A 23,868-nucleotide genomic window follows, 5' to 3' on the forward strand; every position below is an offset into this window, starting at 1 on the left:
TATATATATATATATATATATATATATATATATATATATATATATTAACTGTCACAAAAAGTGAATTTGTGGTTTTAGTTTAATAATAACAAAAATATTTACTTGTTATTTATGTGTTGCTCTGTACTGTATAAATAAATAAATAAATAAATAAATCATCATCATCATGTAGTTATATTTAAATATATTGTTATTTTTTAACAAAAACATTACAAATTACAATTTTAATTAAATATATTTTTTATAATTTCTCAAAAATATGAATGAAATATTTTTATTAAAAAAAAAAAATAAGAAAATATAATTCATTATAGCAGATTCAATATAGTAATTATACACATGCAATTAATTTTGTCTAGTTATTTAGTCTACTATTGAAGTAGCATTATTTTGTAATAAATGGCACCTTCATAATTTAAGACTAAACAAAATTGCAACTGAACACAGGCCATTCAAATATATTAAAATGGTCCATTTATGCTATGTTCCACGTCTTTTTCGTCAAACCAGAAGCGAAGCATCTAATAGCACCACATTGGAATGGAGGGCTACAGCAGAGGGCAAGATTTTCAGCAAATAACAACTTCAATTTCCATCTGTTCCTATCGTTTCCTTGACGGCCGGCTGTTTACTAAGATCTGCCCGAGAAGCAGTAGTTGAAAGTCCAGCGGCGCGACCACACTTTCGTATTGTCATTCCAGGGATGCCTATTTTGCAGCGCTGGTTTGCTGACTGTTCCCACATGTCTGGAAGATGGAGACGGGTTATCACTGGGAACGCGGGTTAATGGTTGCTTTGGAGTGGATCTGCCCGAGCAAGAGTCTCTAACTGCCTAATCGCCCGCATGTGCAAAGCGTCAGAGCGTATGCCACCCAAAAAGAGCTGATGCTTTGGCAATCAGAGTCTGCAAACTACAGGAGAATAATCTCTTCCAGCTTTTAGGGCGATGCTTCATTTGTGTCGGTTACAGGCGGTGGGGAGGTAGAGATGGAGTTTGTGGCCTTCCAGGACCTTTCAGTTATACATCAGGGTGTTTTTTCATATCGCCGACTTTAGAAAATAAACTCACACTTTTTATCTCAATAGCTGGCTTTGACTGCTAAAAATGTATTACAGCGGATATGCATACATTACAAGAGAATTGTGTCTTTTTTCTGAACCGTTAATGTAATTTCCACTGTTTAGTTCTGTTTTGGAAATAACTGTGGAATTATATTTTAGGCCTTCTAAGGCTAATTTCATGCAATTTCATGTATGCTACATAAGCACACAATTAAACAATACAATCAATAATTAAGTTTATTTGACAAAAATATAGCTGATACACAATAAAGAAAATCTTAAGTACTGCAAAAAGTTTACATACTAAAATATTGTATATATAATATATATATATATATATATATATATATATATATATATATATATATGTGTGTGTGTTGATACTAATATATATATATATATATATATATATATATATGTATGTGTGTGTGTTGATACTACTACTAATACTCAACCATGACATCTGCTCATGTGATGAAAGAGAGTAGATAAACAACAGGACTGGGAACCGAGAACAGCTTCTTATAAAGTGTTTAAACTGTCTGTTTCAATACATCCATTCATAACCCTGATTCAATGAGTTAGTTGTATGTATTTTACAATTTATGTTTTTAATGTTATATTGGTGCATATAAGCTTAATTCTTAATTTAGTACAAAAAAAAAAAGACAACTTTATTGTATTTTAATATATGGTTGCACGCAACAGCATAGCAAGCAACCAGTGTTGTCTGATTCACAAACAAATTACTTTTATAAACCATTTATTTTTGAATAACTGTTCAAACAGACTCGATTTGAATCAGTCTAATGACTGAATCGGTCAGGGCCATGTTTCCCTGGAGAATTTTAGGGTAGGTTTACACAACATTGATGTACTAAAAAGTTTGTCCGTTACTTTTTGAAATTTTGTGTGTAGGTGACAATGTTGTTAAAACGATCACCGTTTACACTGAATCCATGAAAACAACTAAAAACGCTATAGTATTCATGCCAGGACATTAGTTGGCAATGTCACTTTGTAAAGAAACACTACGTGTCTGCACATGACGTCACTGTTTTCACAAATGTATGTTTTTGTAGTTTACACAGAGACAATAACTGTATCGTTTTCAAAAACTTCAAAAGTTTGCGTTTTCAGGCAAGTTTTGCGTATTTAGTTGAAAAACGAAGCTCCTAAGGGCCCGTGCATTTTGTGTATTTTAATTTTTTTTAAATGCAAGATGTGAGTAGCTGAATGTAAAAAAAAAATGCAAAGTCTTTTCGAGATGTTTTTTTTTTTTTTTTTTTTTAAGTGTTTAGTGCATGATTACAAACAATAAAAGTAGCACACAAAGTATCGGAAAACAATGGAAAAGTGGACTGAAAATTTTTTTTTCAGGCCTTTAACCACAAAAACACGAACCGGCTCAAAGAATGTTCTCTACGTTTAAAGTTACGAATATTCGCAAAAATGCACGTACTGTTCATGCAAGTACAGCCTTTAAGTTACAAAGCTTTTGTGAAACAGTCTTGAATTCTAAGATGATTCATGCAATTTCTTCCTTGATCTACTCTTGGTTACAGTATCATGCTTTTGGGAAACTCAACCCAGAACGGACCTTGACTTACTCACTAACCGCAAGTCAAATACTTTTGTCAGGTCTGGGTGTGTAAAGTACTTAATGTTTACTGAAGGCCCGTGACACATCACATATGGAGAGTTTCCACAACTTTTGAGCAAAGAATTTCCATGACTAATTCATGATATTTCCAACTGTTTGTGATTAATGGATATAAGGATTGTTTTATAGAGACTGTAACAAACTTCCATGGAAATTCATAACTATTTTACGTTATAGGGGAATTGGTGGCTAATTCGTATGAATTATGAAATATCTCCATTGTATGATCTGCTAAGGTTTAGGGCTGTAGATAGGGGTGAACCTTTTTTTTTTTTTTTTTTTTTCTTAATCACTTCATATTGAATTGCCACCTCATAAAATACTTACTTTTTTTTCCACAAGATCAGGTTGGAAATCTTTCGTAACTTCCTAAATATATAAGTTCTGCATGGCTGTAGGAACCTTGAATATAAGTGTAATTCAATTATTTCTTATTAGTGTAATTTATTTCAACGAGCGCAGTGCTGAAAAGGGTTGGGGCTACATAAGGTATGTACAGAAAACGTATAAAGTAATCAAATGCAAAAATAAAACAAATGAAATATGATTTAAATATCCATTGATTCTTAAAGTTACTACAGACATTCAGTGAAGAGCAGTGAATGATTCTCTCGTTTGCTTTTGTTGTTTGATTAACATTAAAAGAAAGAGACAACAGCAGGCATATTAGACTGCTATCACTTTAAGACCTAATGCATAGAACTAATATACTGACAAGTATTCTATTACTTCCCCCACTGTTTATGTTCACTTAAGACAACACTGGCTGCATTTAAGAAAAAACTCACCAAGATGGACATTGACATTATTTTTATCCAACAGCCATAGTCATTGAATCATCTTTGAAAGCAACGGGGCCCCCTGGTGGTTTGGAGGCCCTATGCAACTTGCGAACTTTGCATACAGGGAGGACCAGCACTGAATTTATACAAGTGAAAGCTTCACAAGGGGGTATTACTGATGGATTTTATGAGGTAGAATATAATGTGAAAATATCTTGAGCTTGTGTTTTACAACAAACCCAAAAACCCCTAAAAAACCCATTGACTTCAGGGCGATGGAACCAGAAGTGCTAAAATGCTAATTGTTTTTAGCCTACAAAAATAAATCATCCCTGCAGCACTATATAAATATGTAAATAAAATATTATATCAATTCTGTTTCTGCTAAATATCGACTGGTCATCTTTGTGTCCAAAATTGCAGTTTCATAAGCTCATAGAAGATCAATTTCCCTATTGGAAGCGCTTTAGATCATGTTTTCCTGGCCCTGAGCTACATGCCCCCTTTAAAGTCACCCAATTTTTGTGGCAGCTGCTCTTAAGGCAAGCGAATCATTCGCCTTTGAGCTTCGAGTCAGTGCATTACCACGCTATTACGAGTTGAAAGCAGACAGCATCAGAGCAAAGAAGTCTGCAAGTTTTGCAAAGAGCTTTCGGTCACCACATTTTCTAACAATACCTCCCATTTTTACAGATTTCCTCTGTGACTGTACATCATTTCAGGCACATCTCACCTGCTGCTCCGAAGGTTTTGACAGGTTCTCAAGATGCTGCTGCAAGCAAAAAGCCATTGCTTTTTTAGCCACATTCAGTGTGTGTAAATCACATCTCTTCTGAGTCAACAGTGGCATTTCTGCAACAATAAAGCAGGTAGTTCTCAGCCATCGCAGCAGAGCAGAGCATGCATTAATGAACATCTGGACAGACGTTTGGCATCGTTTGGTCTGCCATCAGTCAAAGAAACTCATTTTGGAGTCTGATGAATGGTTAGTGTTAGTTATCAGTCCTTCAGAAATGTTCTTCAAATCAAGTCGACAAAAATTGTCAAAAAATAAATAAATAAATAAAATGATGTCATGAAAAACATAAATTAAGGGAGTGTCAACAGATATAAGGCATAATTTATTCAAACTAATTGTATGCATCCTAGAGAAATGCAAGTGTTACTGCATGAAATGTTCGGAAACCATTTTACTTTGGTAAATTGTGTTTGGTACATCTATGTTGGGGTTTGAAAAATAAAAGGAATATGTGATGGACAAATAACAATAATAATAATAATAATAATAATAATAATAATAATAATAATAGTTATTGCTATTAAAAATACATAAAGTATTTTAATAGTTTTCACAACTTAATAAAATTAATAAGACAAGTTTAAAAATAATAGGGTCAATTTTAATTTCACAGACTTAATTAAAACAAATTAAAAAATAAAACAAAATAAGCATGCATTAATTACATAACTGATTTCAATGATAATTCAACAGATTATGTCTGCAAAGAAAACTAAAAATATTAAGTTAAATAAATTCTTGAATACGATATAATATATTCTAGAAAAATGCATTAACTAACTTTAATCATAATAATAACAACAACAACAACAACAACGGAATACATTAATTAATTTATTTAAACAATCAATACTTAATCATTATTTATTTAATAAAAAATAAATAAAAAAATGAAGATTTGTCATTTCATCAAGAATCACTTTTGATTTTTCTCCCCAACTTATAATACGGGCCAAAAAACTGGTTTCATCATTAAAGAGACCTTCTGGGTCCTTTTTAACATATATTACATGTGGAGCATATTTAAAATACCTCTAAAAGCCTCAGGGCAGTATGGCGTTGGCCGGCTCAGAGCGTAATACACGTGCCTGTTTGCAGAAGCCAGATATGGTCTGGTTTAATGCTACTGCCATTAGCTGCCTCCTTTGACAGTCTATTGTTGGCCGCAGCCTGAGGGCAAAAGCCATTATATTTAACACACACTACTCTGGTGCCTGACTTCATTTCCCAAGAGCCCTCACTGTGTGGCTTTCCTAATAATGATGAAAATGCCAGAAAATAATCAGAGTCCCACATACCATCCTAATTTGCTGTAGCATAAATAAACATATGCTCAGTCCACTGCTGGTGTAAAAAAACAAATTAGAGGTGAGATATTATTACTTGATGATATCGCTTTGAGAACAGGGTCAGTCAGTCCATAAGTCTCAGACTTCACTAAAGAGTTGCGAAAACTTTTAATATAGATTTTAAATGTGTTTAACCCCAAATTATTTTGAGTTCAATACCAGCTGTGCATTTGTGGCATATGAACACATATAAAAAAACAAATCTATTAAGAATAATTTCAACTTGTCCCTTGTTTTCTTTAAAGAGAGCAAAAATCTAAGTTCTAGTCAGGCACTTTAGTAATTTCTCACATCCATCGTTCAAACCACGTTATTTCAAGTTCACGCAGATAACTTTTACCAATTTACTTTTTCATTTTACATCTACTAATATCGGTCCGGTATTCTACCAACTTCTAATATCAGTTTGTGTGATCTTTGGTAGCTAAGCAGCAAATTAACTTTACACAGAAAAAGGTTACTGAAATATTTTTACACTAAAATGATGTCAACATGCATATTGTTTACATATTATGATTATACAACTTTTAAAAGTAAGAATCCACGAGGGGTGCATTTCTCATACAACGACATAACTCACTGCTTCACTTCCAGAAATTAACTAGCTAGTCACGACTGTTTCCTGAAACTGTAGTAACTTTGGCGCACATCCTTTGTTCGAATTATGATGGTTCAACAATATAAAACCGCCGTTAATGATGTCGTTCCAATGGTGCCGTAAAAACCTTTACTAATTTGTCTTAATTCTACTAATATCGGTTCGATATTCTAATAACTTCTAAAATCGGTTCAAGATCTTTGGTAGATAAGCAGTTATGTGAGTTATGTTGTTTTGAATAGTATGATTAATCAGTGGAGAAGTTAACTAGTTAGTCACAACTGTTTTGCGAACCCGTAACTTTTTTGAACATTCAATGTTCAAACCATGTTGGTTCAATAACATAAAACCACCGTTAATGATTTCATGCAGATGGTGGTGTCTTACTTATGCTAATATCCATTCAGTATTCTACTAACTTCTATTATCGACTCGAGATCAAAATAATATCTGTTTATTGCTGTAAATAACAAACGTGGCATCTGAGGACTACTTCGCAATTTTGTTTGCCATTGTTTTGTTTTATTTTAAGATGATTGATTTAATTGCAGTTTCTAGAGAACATTTGCACATGCGCGCTCTTTAAAAACGGCACTTTCATTCTTTTCAAATACAGACGTACAATGAAATCATACTAACAAGAAACTATGCTTCTAACCACAGGTTGTACCAACTACACAAATTTACAATGATAATGACGAATGTTTTTTGGAACTATAGTTTCGAAAAACACAGAATTTTGTTGAACTATGCTGCTACAGAATGACTGAACTTGTAACCAAAGTTGGTTAATAACAGTTTTGAGAAACGCAATCCAGGATACTTAACTAGCTGAAATACCAATACTTCCTTGGTCAACCAGCTTCAACAAAAAACGAGTCACTCAAGCTTCGCCAAACTGTGAAATGCTGGTCCACCAGAAACACCAAACCAGCATTTGCCAGCATAAACCAGCTTGGACCAGAATGGAAATTCTTGGTTAACCTGGTTAGAAGGGGTGTGAGTTCAGTTAAAACATGTTCTAGTCAACATTTATCACCGATAATAATCTTGCTCACTCACCCTCACTTAGCATTTTTGCAAATTTTCTGAATTTCTCTTTGACAGTGTTAAAAATCATCAACTAGTGATTTCATAACTAGCAGAAGTAGATGTTTCCAGGTTTAGTTTTAATATAGTAGCATACTATTTAAGTATTACGAGACTTCACTTAGACACTCAGCATGTTTCTTCTCATCATTTAAAGCCTAGCTTGTTCATGTTAGCTAATTAGCTAGTATGTGGCACTGCTACTGTCTGGCCAAATTCAGTCTTGGCTCCATCTCTGCATTCGATTTCTGATCAAGATTCTAACGAAACTGCAATGTTGGCATGGCTCTTCACATCTGAATTCATTATGGTAATTCTAAATCATGTTCCCTGCTCTCATTAACTGTGGACTTCTAGAGCCAAAGTGAAGCTCATCTGTATACAGAAGACAGTTAAATATAATTTACAAGATATTCAGAACTACCCGTTTCAAAAATTGGATATTATTGGAGCTCAAAAAAAAAAAAAAAAAAAAAGGTGGGGGGGGCTCTGCGTGGTTTTAATTAAATTAATTGGGCACATTCTATTATAAAAAGAGATGTTTCTGTGAGATAACATATGTATTGCCACATTTTAATATCCAGTGTGTGCATTTCTAACATTGCTAATTAGTGTTTTACATGAATGAATGACTGTTATTGAGGATATAATTAAAAAAAGTATCTTTGTAGGACCTCAAAGCTTACGTTCATCCACTCGCTGCGCTGATTTATTTTCTGACTTGTAACTGTTGAATAGCTTTAATTGATGTTACGCCATTCTGTGAACGGGCGAGAATCTCAGCAGCTGTAAATGGAGTTGACATGCAAGCTTTTGAGGCTTAATTGTTTGTTGATTAGATTAAAATTAACTCCCAGGACCATCTGGGAGGCTTCGGTCGGACTGTCGAGGCTCTGAGGATTCTGGCTCTTTCTCGTCTGATGATTAGTGGTTTTGTTCCATGTTTTCTGAACATGAACATGAATGTGTCTTCTGAAGCAGAAATTAGCTGGATACATCCTCGCTGTGGCATATCTAACTAATGCCTGCTGATTAGGGGAATATATGATCATCTTTTGCTGGCAAATGCTTGAAACCAAGAGCTGAGACTGGGAATGTAGAATCTAGTCAACTGAAGGGTAAACAGAAAATGATGTAGAAGAATATTTATTTATTTTATTTATTCATTCAACAATTGGCTAGTTTACCAGTGATGTTGACTTACAGGTGCATCTCAATAAATTAGAATGTCGTGGAAAATTTCATTTATTTCAGTAATTCAACTCAAATTGTGAAACTCGTGCATTAAATAAATTCAATGCACACAGACTGAAGTAGTTTAAGTCTTTGGTTCTTTTAATTGTGATGATTTTGGCTCACATTTAACAAAAACCCACCAATTCACTATCTCAACTAATTAGAATATGGTGACATGCCAATCAGCTAATCAACTCAAAACACCTGCAAAGGTTTCCTGAGCCTTCAAAATGGTCTCTCAGTTTGGTTCACTAGACTACACAATCATGGGGAAGACTGCTGATCTGACAGTTGTCCAGAAGACAATCATTGACACCCTTCACAAGGAGGGTAAGCCACAAACATTCATTGCCAAAGAAGCTGGCTGTTCACAGAGTGCTGTATCCAAGCATGTTAACAGAAAGTTGAGTGGAAGGAAAAAGTGTGGAAGAAAAAGATGCACAACCAACCGAGAGAACCGCAGCCTTATGAAGATTTTTTGCCATTATATCAGATTTCACTGCATACAGTAAAGTGAGGACAAATCAGTCCTGTTTGAAATTATCTCTTAATTGAGAAAAAGAAGAGATAAAATGTGACTGACTTGTCACTTTTTGAGGTTCAGAAGTTTCAGACCACAAAATGAATTTAACTTAAAAATAAATAATCCCAAATTATATTGTTAGCATAAAAATTTGACTGAAAAATGTAATTGAAAAATTAACATAAATTTAAGAATGTCTTATGTCTTCATTTGGCTTCAATATCAGACGATCATCTTGTTCTTCAACTGTTTCATTTAGTGTGATTGTCATTCAGAGATTTTCAGCTGTAAGCAAATGTGTTCAGTTGAACCACTGTTTGTTTTTACATTCCCAGCAGCTGATCTGAATCTTTCTAAGTAATAACACTCAACTACGGTTTCCTTGGAAATGTATACACGTACAAAACTTAGTATATAGTGAGCTGCGGTTTATTACCCTAGAAAACCTTTAAGCTGGATACCTCGTTGGAGTTACATGAAACCTTAAAGTGGGTTGTGTAATAACATGGGCCATAAGTAGACGTAGCAAAAGTGTTGTAACATGACTTTTCCATAACCTTGAATACTGGGACTATGGGGGTTGTACATTTATGCACTGTATATGTATGTATATGATTTCAAACAGCAGGAAATTGTCTATGTGAAGCATAAAATCCTATGCTAATGTAAATGAACAAAACCACCTGAATGTTGGACTACAAATGTCTCCCTCTCTTTTATTAAAAAACAACACAAATCAGAGCTTGTCGCTCCCTATGTCTGTAAATGCCATTCAGTTTATCAGATATACTGTACACACACACACACACACACACACACACAGTTCTTTCTGGTCCTTGAATCTGGCTGATAAAGAGTGTTGATATTAGAGTCCAACAGAACTTCAACAGCCGTTTCACCGTTTATATCACTCCGCTTGCTGAAGTTGCAGTATTTCTCACAGCGAGTGTCATGGCAGATGCCTAAATCCACTATAACTTAAAAAATAATGCTGTTTTGTGTCACGGAATGTAGTTTTAAGAGCATTTTAGGCGAGAATGTACTTGTTTGGACTTCAAATATGCGGTTTGTTAATAAAGATAGCGTCTATCTGAAAAAATTTGCTTTGATGTTTTCGGAGACGCGAGCTCCACAGTCGTTCTGCACTCATTAAGCCCCCCGAGAGCGCCTCACCTCGGCCAGATCTTCTGGAATTTACCACTGGCTCTGATGTCTCTGTAGGGGTTAAACATGAGATGTAATTTGTTTGGGGTAAATCTAACGGGCAGTCTTTGGTCTCGTTAATCTATTATTTGTTCAAGAGCAAATAGTTTTGGCAAAATCTCATCATGTTTATGTAACTTCAATGCTGTATATCGGAGCGCTGCCTTTGTACTTTTGACCGAATTGCCTAGCAACTTTTATGATGGCTGCTGTTGTTGTTTATTAAATAGTATTAGTCAATGAATAATATTTTATATAAATAATAGCAGTATTAACTATTAGGAAACAGTGTGTGTGTGTGTGTCTGTTTGTTCGTGATGGCGATTTTAGGTACAATGTTCTGCCATTAGATGGCGACTGTTAAATTGAAAAATACTAAAGCACAGTTTTGAACAAGGAAATTATTTTTTCTTTCAAAAAGCTTGTACGCAGCCAACAAATATACCGAGCAGGGCTGTCATCAGAAATCACCCTTAACAGATGAAAGGATAGTACGAGCCTACTGGACATTCAAACTAATGTTTTATTGTGAATATGTTATTGAGCTGAAGAATGAATGCTGTATCAGATGAAGGTAATCACAATCGCTCAGACAATCTCTCTCTCATAATACCCTACTATACATAATGCACCGCTTTTAATACAATATAATAAGCTTTTGATGAAGCAACTCAACGTTCCTTCGTTACTAGTTCTAAAGTGAAGTCTTGGAATTAGTAACGGAGGCTTGAGCTCAGCTGTTCAACTGTTAAATTTAGATTTGAATCCGTGGCGCAAGGAAGTAGTTCTGCGCAAAAGAGGGAGGTCTTTTAAAGACACTCCAGCCGAATCACAGCCGTGCCGATATACAGCCATATCACATGTCTACTTGTATGATATTGCTTACTGGTTTTGTTTGTATTTTTCTTCTTTTTAATTTAATTTTTTTCAAATAAATGACAAAAGTTAATAAATAAAATTAAAAACAAATAATACAATGAAATTAATTCACACATTTTAATGTGTTTGAAAGACAAAAGCCTTCCAATGACATATTAATAAATGGTTAAATAACCCACTGAGTGTTAATTCAAATAAACAATATGTTCTTGAGCAGTTGATGCAATGCAGAAATGTTGCGAAAACACTTCTTAAAACTGAAATGATGTCTGTAAATCCAGTGGTGAAATGCTGTGTATACGAGTAGGCTATTTTTGAAACAGAAGAATGAATAATTCACTGTTGTGTGGATAATATGTAATCATGTAATCAATAAGTAGTAACTGTAGTCTGATTATAGGCATTTTAAAATGTAATATAATCTAATTGTAACAAGAGAGGCGTGACAAAAAAAAGTGGGTATCCAAATGCAAGGCTTTAATAAGAGCGTAGTCAAACAGGACTGGTCAACAACAGCAAACGATGGCAGTGGCAAGGCAAAAGAGTAATCCAGAAAATCAGGCAAAGGTCAGGGCAGGCAGCAAAACAATCATAAACAAGAAAACAGTCCAGGGATCAAAACACAAAGGCAAGGGAACAGAAACACTAGAAACATGGAAATCTGAGAAACCACGGAAGAGCTATACAACATTCCATCACCAGCAACGTCAGAGAGTGTGTGTGCTACTTTTAAAGTCCTTCTAATGTGAGACAGCTGTGAACTGATGATGAGGTGTAAGACAGGTGATTGCAATTGATGATGTGTCCAGGCAGAGGATTATGGGAAATGGAGTCCGGGGCGAGTGGTAAAGGGTACAGGATAGGGTGCCCTCTAGCGGAGCTCATGGGCACTCCAGCTAGAGATCGTGACACTAATTACTAGTACTTGAATTTGATTACGTAATCCAGATTACATGTAATCAGTTACTACCCCACACTGCATATAAATTATGTGACAAAGCTGTTCCAGTAGGGTTTTGGTATTGCAAAACAAGGCAATCAGGCTTGGATTGACTTTCCCAATGGCTAATTGTGTATACTGGCTTTAATCATTGTTAAATTGTTGAGGGGAACAATAGTCTAATCTGCCTGGGCTCAATGCCGTGTCCACATCCTCACCAAATATAAATAAAGCGGTCATAAAGATGCATATGTGTTAACAACAGATGGGTTCTGTGAACAATGTTAGCATTAACTAGAATTAACAGCGAACAATGACTGTGTTTACAGGCCCAGATTGTTGCTAATCCGAGTTCAATTCAATCTGATCGCAGACTCCAAACATACTGTTTATATGTAACTTAAACACCTCAATCCGATGGAAATCTTTGTTTACATGCGTGTCAGATGTATTCTGAGCAAAGAAAGGAATGGAGTGTCAATGTTACCACATTTTCAAACATATTAGCCTCAAATCTGGATGAGAGTACTGAGCAAAGACTGCTCATCCTTGGATTTACATGGCAGTTCTCTTCATTTAACACATTCGTACCATTTGTGTGTTTATATGAAGGGTTTTCTTTCCAGTTGAGCTATTAGTCAAGTTGTTAGGATGTAAACATAGCAATTGAGAAATAAACTCAAAGTTGTAAGTGTTATAATGTATTCTATATGATTTTACTTATTGTATTTATTTTTGTTTATTCATTTAAAAGACACTTTTATCCAAACTGTGCTATTTTAACCATAATTATTCATGATAACAGACGATTTAATGATTAAAAAAAAAAAAAGTCACTTAAAATACACTTTTTAACATCCATCGTTTATTTAATTTCAGATGTCGGTCTAAAATTGCCTTATACAACCTTTCTTTATACGAAAACTGGACAATGGGTTTGGTATTTCTTGTCTGCCAATGAAAATAACTAGGTGTAAATGTATTTTTCTCCATATTAACTTCTTCAACTCTGGCTTCGATTAAAGTAAATTCCTTTTCAAGATCTTGAGAAGCAGTATTCAGAAACAGAACGGTTATCTAAGGTCAAGAGTTTTAGACCCAAAAGCCTCTCATCGGTGTGAATGTTTCCAGGATTGCCTCAGCTCTGAGGTAAACAAGCCTCGAGAACGACTTTTACTTTCACAGCAGGACGCGCGAACCACAAAAAAGGCTTCAGCATTTGAATCCGTTTCATTCTTTTTCATCAGTCAATTCTTCACTCCCTCTCGGAGTCCTGCCTATAAAATCCCCAAACATAGCTGTCATAATACCTCAGATGTGAATCCAAATGTTATATTGGTATAAACTAATTTATAGTCAGTTTATTTGTAGTAATTTCTGTTGTTTATGTATGGGCGATGCAGATGTAATGCTAATGAGCTTTGTTTAAGCTTGGGTAAAGAGAAAAGATTAAATTTGGCGTATGATGTAAAGTTACCGGACAGGTTACAGAATATCTGTCTGAAGTTTGGAGAATTACTTTTGTTTCGGGTCCAAGGAACTTATGACTTATGCCAGACATCTTTGTTTTAACTTGTGAACAGGGCTGTAGCAAAGAATACAGGGCTCTTTGTCCATGGAGGCCTTGTATCTTATTTTAAGTTTAGGAACATGCCCTGTGGAGATGTTTTTTTTTTTTTTCTGACAAGAAAATTGTGTGATAATGTTTATTGGCAAAACCGTTTTGAATCTTGTTCAAATTATTTTTCAATATCTTCACTTCATGTATTTATCTCTGTATTTCTGATAGATTTTGTGGGCAAATAATGTCCATTGTCTAACTGGAACGCAATGTGAAGTTTGTGTGGGGAAATATTTCACTCCCTCACACAAAATTCGCGATCATGTGATGTCCTGTTAAAATGACTGGATTTTGTCTGCAAAATTGATCTAAAGAACTGTACATAAGGTACCATAACATTAGCAAACTTTTAGCAAAATTTTGTGGGTAAATAAAGTCCATTGTCTGACTTTAAAGAGTGAAATCTTTTGCCGAAACGCAAAATTCACCGAAATTCGCAATCGTGGATTCCTATTAAAATGACTGGATTTTGTCTGAAAATAATATCTAAAGAACAGTAGATAAGGTGTCGTCAAATTAGCAGAAATCTTGGTATTATTTTATATTATTTAAGGTGTGGCCACATTAGCAACATTTTGGCTAAATTTCACGAAATTCGTGATCATGTGGATTCTTCTACAAAAATGTGCTTAACAACAGTAAATCAGGTGCCGTTTTGTTCATGAAATTTCATGAACAAAAAATTCCATTGTCTATTGTCATTATGTAGTGATGGATGAAGCACAGAAGTCATTTTCAAACCAACATGGTGAATCTACGTGACCAACCATTTGCGAAATCAGCACGCATTAGCAAAATGTCAGCTTCATTTTGTGAGCAAATAAGGTCTATTGTCCTTAACATTGTGAAACTTGTGTGGGGAAATGTTTTGCTCTAATGTGAAATTACAGACTGCATGGATTCCTATACAAATGACTATATTTCGCTAGCGAAAATTTGCCTAGCAAAGGTAAATGTGACCCCACCATTATGGGGCTTGCAACTTATGGGTTCAACTCCCACAGAATACACATACTGATAAAACTCTAAATGCAAAAATGCAAACGTTATAATTTGAATATTTTCATTTTAAAATCTTATAGTATGACTCTCTTTAATAACTTTATCTGAATTACAATTACCGAATGTAAGGTTTTGTGTGTTCATTTAGCATTTTAGAAAAATTATATATTTTATTGATTGTTTTTGTCTGTTAAAGTAATTAGAAGGAACAGCAACCATTAACAAACATTTCTCGATCTAATTTTTGATGATCGGAATATTAAACAAGGACTTTGAGGAAATTTAAAATGGTACCTTTAAAAATGCCAATCATATTGGAGCTTCCAATTACGGCCAGCATTTTCCAGTTTACGTATGCATTAGACAGCATACATTTAGTTTCTTAATTAATGGCATTTTTACAACAAACATTATACAACAGTTTATTTCAGTCCTCTAATTTGATTAGCTATGCTTTGTTCCAAGATTGGTGTTTATACAGTCTATATTTATTTATATAGTCTTTTTTCTTTATAGTATCTATAAGAAATGGATGTGTTATCACTTTGACTGTAAAAACCTTCAAAGCGTGCATGATAAACAGGAGAGAGAACATATCCGCCGACCTAGGGTGACTTTGGAGAAAGTCTGGAAGACATCAGTGTTTGCACAGCCCTTGAAAGACATCTGAAAACCCCTTTGTTTATGGGAAACAAAATCTGGCTTGGTTTTAACATCACCGTATCAGCTTACCTCCCCAGCCTCTTGAGTTCAGGTTTCTCAAGTAAAGCACACACACACAGCCCGTTAGTATTACATCTGACTCACACTTTGCTCTTACCTGTTTATGTGGAGTTTCTGGGGTATATCTACATAAACAGCTGCCATGGGTTTCACTGGCGTCCATGCAAAGCACAATATGCCGTTCCTGGACAATGTAAGTGTGGCATCGTAAAACAAGACAGACGGAGAGAAAACAAAGGTACGTTGGACTGTAAAAGCTTGATCTGAGAAACGAATAGAATAGTGCACAGACCAAATATACTTTATAATTTTTGTACGTACAATATTAAAATTGTCGTTGTCTTGACTTAACTTCAAGAACACATATACAGATAATTTACCATTATCATTCATATCATGTAGTTTGACGCAATCAATTTCAGTCACAATGCGTTTGTAAAGAAACGTGATTATTAGGCTAATTAGTATGTGTTGACGTTTTTGTGTTTTGCTATTTAATGTCGTCTGGCAGATACAGTATCAGCCGCCTCAGTTTTAACAGCAGCGACGAGTGAGAGCGAACCATCATCTACTACAAGGTACACACAAAAAAAAATCATGAATGAACATCAGAGGGTACAGTATAAAATACTGAAATGTATTACCTTTAATTTAATCGCCCAAATGAGTGTTTTAACCACATAAAAGATGTCAACAGAACAGCGGAACGTCATGTAACATTTACCTCAGGTAACTTTTACAGTGTCCGTAGCTTGTTTGCTGGTTTTTCGTTCATTAAATATATACAATTTATAACCCCAACTTAACTCAGGATGTTGATTTAAACTGTGGTTTCCTGTTATTTTATCTTATTTTTGTAGCTTCTTTAACTTGAAAACGATTACCTTTTAGCTCACTTTTTCCCCAAGACTAATGTTTGAGCAAAGAAAACAATCAAAATCTCATGCTAGCTTAAAAATCTGGACCAGTATAAACTGTCAGAGATGAGCTAAAGAGAAAAGTCCCTAGACACTTTAACATATTTACCACCATCAAACACAGTCTGTTCAGCTTCATCTGCCCTGTTCTCACAAGCTGAAAAGTGAGACTTCATGACGCTGCACATTGTCCTGTAGAACTGAACAGACGGGATAACGTCATCTCACAATAAACAGAATTTCAGGAAATTAGGTTTACGTGGCATTCTGGCAAAATGCGGAAAGAGCATTTTCAGCATCAAATCTTTAACAGATTCTTCAATAGTGTGAATATTGTGAAATATGCATCGGGTCTCTTCAGAAGTAGCATGTGCCTTGGAGAAATCAGCAAGGTGTCTAAAAACTGAGTAGTTGCACAGCTTTAAAATGGCAGAATAAAGACAGTAGAACCAACCTAAAGCCATTTCTTGATTCCTTTTGTACACTTTTCACTGTGTTCCACTGATCAAAATACATAAAGGACTTCATGTAAACATGAAATTATTTAAATCCCGACTTTCCTTCATCTGTGGAGCAAAAAAATATGTTTTAATTAATGCTTGTGCTGCTCTTTTACATTTACATGAAAACACTGTCCATACATCTTTAGAATTATATTCACACAAAAAGCTTTTGTATTACTTTAGAAGAATATGGTATACCTTTAAGTGTGGCCTCTATAAATATTTTGTATGGAAATCTCTTTTTGTGTTCCACTGAAGAAAAAAAAAAAAAAAAGCTATACAGGTTTGACACAACGTGAAGTGTTGAAGTAAATGATGAAAGAATTATCATTTTTGGAGTAACCCAACTCTTTAAAAAGAAGAAGCTGTCATTAGACCAAGCACAAAATAAGTTGACTTTCCATTCAGACACCTTTAAAGTGAGTGCACAACGTATTGTGCCATAAAAAAAAAAAAAAAACCTCAATTAGCTCTATACGGACGGGGTTCTGTTACAGTTAATGCATTTTTTATGTGCATGTGTGTATCTGTGTTGTGCTTATAACCTCATTTTATTACCTATAAATGGTAAGAGGGATGTCAGTGGTTAGACTTCACCGGCTATCATTCACGTACCGAAATTCAAACCAGCCCTGAGAATATATTTTGTGTCATGTGATGGTACACATACTGTACATCTTGACTATTCCTAGTGGTACAAAGTCCTCTAACAAAGAGCATCGGAAATGTAGGACACTAAATAAACAGATTAAAATGAAGTCCAGAAATTTAATTTCCACCAAATAAACAATGAAAAATAACAATAACTTATTTTATTGCAGTTGTTCTTGTGTTATTCTTTCTCATTTCTGTGGACAAAGTTTGTGAACATGTCAAAGTTAGAGACTCACAGCTATTAATTCATGGTCATTACAAATCATACTAATGATACATGTAACATGCTTGTGTTGCATTCAACTTCTGGGTTAAAATATATAATGTGCACAACCAAAATATGGATTGGTATGATTTCAGTCTAACTAAAGCACTTACTTAAACATACTGATTGTAATTTTTGGCAGTTAAAAATTTACTTGTGAGGGTATAGGCGGGCTTGTGATGGACGGACGGATATGGATATTTGGATGGATGGGTGTGGATATTTGGATGGATGAATGGATGTGGATATTTGGATGGATGATGTGGATATTTGGATGGGTGGAGGGATGGCTGTCGATATTTGGATGGATGTGGATATTTGGTTGGATGGAGGGATGGATATGGATATTTGGATGGATGGAGGGATGGATGTGGATATTTGGATGGATGTAGGGATGGATGGATGTGGATATTTGGATGGGTGGATGGATGGATGGATGTGGATATTTGGATTGATGGATGGATGTGGATATTTGGATGGATGTAGGGATGGATGGATGTGGATATTTGGATGGGTGGATGGATGGATGGATGTGGATATTTGGATTGATGGATGGATGTGGATATTTGGATGGATGGACAGATGGATGGATGTGGATATTTGGATGTGGATATTTGGATGGGAGGAGGGATAGATGGATGAATGTGGATATTTGGATGGGTGGAGGGATGGATGGATGTGGATATTTGGATGGATGTAGGTATGGATGGATGGATGTGGATATTTAGATGGATGGATGTGGATATTTGGATGGGTGGATGGATGGATGGATGGATGTGGATATTTGGATGGATGTGGATATTTGGATTGATGGATGGATGTGGATATTTGGATGGATTGAGGAATGGATGTGGATATTTGGATGGATGGACGGATGGACGGATGGATGGATGTGGATATTTGGATGGATGGATGTGGATATTTGGATGGGTGGAGGGATAGATGGATGAATGTGGATATTTGGATGGGTGGAGGGATGGATGGATGTGGATATTTGGATGGGTGGAGGGATGGATGTGTATATTTGGATGGATAGATGGATGAATGTGGATATTTGGATGGATGGATGGATGGATGGATGGATGGATGGATGGATGGATGGATGGATGGATGGATGGATGGATGGATGGATGGATGGATGGATGGATGGATGGATGGATGGATGGATGGATGGATGTGGATATTTGGATGGGTGGAGGGATGGATGTGTATATTTGGATGGATAGATGGATGTAGATATTTGGATGGATGGATGGATGTGGATATTTGGATGCATGTGGATATGTGGATGGATGGATGGATGGATGTGGATATTTGGATGGATGGATGAATCGATTGATGTGGATATTTGGATGCATGGATGGATGGATGTGGATATTTGGATGGATGAATGGATGGATGGATGTGGATATTTGGATGGATAGATGGATGGATGGATGTGGATATTTGGATGCATAGATGGATTGATGGATTTGGATATTTGGATGGATAGATAGATGGATGTGGATATTTGGATGCATGAATGGATGTGGATATTTGGATGGATGGATGTGGATATTTGGATGCATGGATGGATAGATAGATGGATGTGGATATTTGGATGCATGGATGGATGGATGGATGGATGGATGTGGATATTTGGATGCATGGATGGATGTGGATATTTGGATGGATGGATGGATGTGGATATTTGGATGGGTGGATGGATGTGGATATTTGGATGGATGGATGTGTATATTTGGATTCATGGATGGATGGATGTGGATATTTGGATGCATGGATGGATGTGGATGTTTGGATGGATGCAGGGAGGGAGGGAGGGAGGGATGATGTGGATATTTGGATGGATGGAACGATGGATGGATGTAGGAATGGTTGGATGAGGACATTTGGATGGGTGGATGGATGGATTAATATGGATATTTGGATGGATGGATAATATGGATATAGATATTTGGATGGATGGATGGATGGGCATTTATTTGGATAGAATGATGGATGGAAGGATGGATGGAGATGGATATGAATATTTTGATAGATGGATGGTTGGATATTCAGGTGTATAAATGGATAGATATTTAGATGGATGGATGGATAAGGTATGTCGTACATTAAGATATATCAATTAGATAGAAAAAGAAAGAGATTTCATAGATTTCAATATATTTAATACATTAATAAATTAATTTGACAAACTAACTTCTACAAAACTGCAACACAAAATTTGACACTGTCAGTAGTAAGAGATTAAGATTTATTGTAAAGGCAATTAATCACCCACCACAAAGCGGCCAAAGACTGATGATTTTGCATTAGAACATAGGAAATAATTTACTACTCATGAAATTGGTCTCAGATGGTAAATTTGTGGTCAAAATTGCACAGTGTGCACTCTGCTTAAATTTTCAGGATGGTGTGTGCTTGGGGGCCATTTACAGGTAGCAGCCACTTTTCTTGCCCTAGAGTCTCACACATATTGGAAAAATTGCCCGCAAAGGGCTCACTTCCTTTGTGCTTGTTGTGGAAGTGATTAGAAAGGGATTTGAGGTAGAAAAGGGTTGTTATCACTCGCTTTGATTTAGCTCTCTCCGCTGGCAAAGGCTGGCCAACTCTATAAACTCCAGGTGTTTCTGTTGAACCTCTTTAGTATAGAAACATTCCATCAGAGTATGTATGTGTTTTATTTAATGCAATATAAAGACACATTTAAAAAAAAAAACTCATTGCATTGTCTACCCCACTGAGACTGAGTGGCTTCTGTTATTATGTGAATCAGGGTTTTTAGAGCTATGTTACTTGGGGAGTTCATTGATATATGTCACTTTAAAAAGTCCAGGACTGAGTGCTTTTCACTCTTTATTCTTTTCACTTTTTATTTTTCTACAGTCATTTAGAGGTTACAAAGGACAACAAATCAATCTGTTAACCGTGACTTGTATAACTGTGCCTCATAAAGGTTTGCTGGTTATTTTGAGTGGTTTGCAAAGTTCACTGGAGCCAATGGTAATGCTGTCACTGTCTTTTTAGTGGTGGCATTATATTTCTTTTAAGTGGTTAGAAAACCTCCCTTAAAATACTCTCAAGTAAGTTTAAAAAATGTTTAAACTGAAGGATTATCTTATGGACTTCACATGCTTCATTGTGCATGTTTTATTATTACATTTATTTTTCAATTAATGTTTTTTTTTTTTTGCAGGATAAACCCAAGGAAACATTAATTTATCCATCACACATCCTGTGAAATCTAGAGTTGTAGGAGGACTGCTAGAATTAGTGGGAATTTGCGACAAAACACGTGAAGTGTGGAATGATATTTCCTTAGCATGCTAACCTCAACCGTAAAAAAAAGGCTCCAACCTCAACTGGTATTTAACATGACATGGACACACGCCAGTTATATCTAAAATGGGTCAAGAAAAGGCTCATTTTCTATGATAACAATATCTTGGTCCACCACAAGCCACAGAAAAGCCAAACACATGGAGACATTTGAGTCTCCACACAAGATTTATGCAATTTGTTAAAGAATTTTGGAAAAAGCCCACTATTGTTTCAAAACTTGCCGTAATACAGATAATTATCATGTCGAATTCTCTTAGTCAAGACAGCTATATTAGAGGGAAGCAGGAACTGAGATTAAAATGACAAAAGCACCTTGCCCTGTATAACTGAATGATGAATGTGTCAGTTGGCTGTCAGTTATATGGTTGGAAAATAGGCAAAAATTATAGTCATCATATCATTTTTATTAAACAACATAGATCTTTCCCATGTCAGCTTAAATGTGCTCCCTCACTATTGGGGTACCACAGGGTTCAGTCCTTGGACCCCTAGCCTTCTCTATTTACACCATTAAGTCACTCACAAGTGTCATACAATCATACAGCTTCTTTTACAACTACTGTGCGGAGGACGCTCAGCCTTATATCTTCTTTTCTCCTGTTTGTCATATGTCCACAATCTCACAAGGGATTTTTGTATGCCTCTTAGACATCTTAAATAGATATTTCATTACCACTAGTTTCTGAGCTTCCAATACCTCCCATTCTCATCTCATTTTAGTCAAAGGTCACAAAGTCAATGTTATGAAGTGAGTTAAAATGCTTGATGTCACTTATCTTTTGTGGACCACATTATGAAAACTTCCAGGTACTTCTGTTTCATGCCCCATCCCATGAAGGAAAATAAGACCTCTCCTCCACAATTCCTCAGTAAGGTCTAGTGATTTCATGGCTAGACTACTGAGACTTCCTCCTTACCATTCTACCATCGTTTACGATGTCTCCTTTGATCGTAGGTAATGCATGTAATGCAAAACCTGATCTTATTTGTAAAAACTCATTTTCATTGGTATAACCTAATTTACTGAGATATATTCAAATAGATTGACTTTAATAAAATGCTTGCCTTAATATATAGTAGGCCTACCAGTACTAAATGTAATTTTAAATGTAAAAACAAATCACAGCATGGTCACATTGCGTGACTACTAGGAACCAAAAGCACGTACACAAATCTCTAGAGCATTTAGTGTATGAGCAATGTTTTTCTACCAGTTAGTTGTACCTTTTAGCAATTTTAAATGTGATACAACACACCTTGTCACTGAAGTTTTGATTCTGCCTCCCTGAGGTACGTTGGAGCTAGAGGGATTTTATCGTTTTTTTTTCCCCCTTTCGTTTTATGGGGTATCCTGTTTTTCAACCAAACCTCCAATGATTTAGGTGACACGCTTGAAGTAAAAGTTCCCCAGGCCAGAAATCAGCTTGGATTTTTATAGTGCCAGCACTTATAAAGCAATAATATAAATAAATAAATGAAGTAGAGAGTTAAACATGTTCGGAGGACCTGTTGATACCCTTTAGGCAGTTTGAACTGCACATTGTTCATGCATGGCTACACGTTTGGTCAAAAAGTTACATTTCCTCACCAAGGGCCTCATCCAGAGTAATTTGGAAAATGAATAAGGATTGCTGTGGAATAAAGAGGCGAAAAGGGTGAGAATTTATTGTAGGTGAGGTGACCTGGTTCCAAAATATTCCTGGAGTGGTTTCTAAGTGGCATACGTCATGCAAATATACTGTTTCAAACTGTGCGAGACATAAAGTCCAAAGATATCAACATCATATCCATATAACATGACCAGTACTTATTTGACTAGCTGTAACTGGCTTTCACCAATGGTAATCCACATACTTTTAGCTTTTTTAGGCTCTCAAGAACATTATGAGTGACTCAACTGATTTCAACAACTGAGTTTGATGTTAGCATATTGGTAAGCTAAAAGTACATAGCCTGGTACACAAATATCAAGTAAAATGCTCAACTTACAATTAGAAAGAATCAATACTCTCTTATTTCATCCACCAACTCAGACAATTTCTTCTTTTACTAGGCTTGGTGCAATGCATGCTGGGAATTATTTAGTTTTCCACTGAGAAAACATTTAATTGAATCGGGCAAGAAGATACCTTAGTATTAGCATGCTATCTGTGTTTTGGAATAGTTTTCTCATTGGGAATGTACCTATTATGCCATAAAACGCAACCTACGTAGACAGCTCCCAAGGTATTTTTTTAACGTTCTGGGTGGAAAATGAAGAAAAGAACATGATGTCTATCGAATTTCAGCATTGCATCGTGCTGAGTGTGTTGTACATGTTTTATAAGATTTATGTAAGCTTCTTTAACAAATTGGACATGCAGTAGAGTAATTTGTAGTAGGAACACAAGAGCAGCTGGAAGAATTAAATAGGTTCTCTGGCTCGTCTCCAAGCCATTTTTTTTACTGCCTGCTTTTCATTCGTAGTGTGCTTTGTATAATGTTTAATGACGCTTTGGATTTTTACTGATCTCTCATTTTCCTCTACAGGCTAACGAGGGCGAGAGAGAGGGAAATGGGGGCGATAAAAGAGTTTTGCGGTCAAATTACATGTGTGGTTAAAAAGTGAGATGTGTTTATCTGTGTGACTATATGCACAGAATTTTATAAGAACAGAAGTAAGCAATGGATATGCTTGGAAAGAGAGGTTAGATGAATGTTTGCCACTGTTTTGTGGAA

Source organism: Sinocyclocheilus anshuiensis, unplaced genomic scaffold (genome assembly GCF_001515605.1).
Source record: "Sinocyclocheilus anshuiensis isolate Anshui unplaced genomic scaffold, SAMN03320099.WGS_v1.1 scaffold60, whole genome shotgun sequence".
NCBI lineage: Eukaryota > Metazoa > Chordata > Actinopteri > Cypriniformes > Cyprinidae > Sinocyclocheilus > Sinocyclocheilus anshuiensis.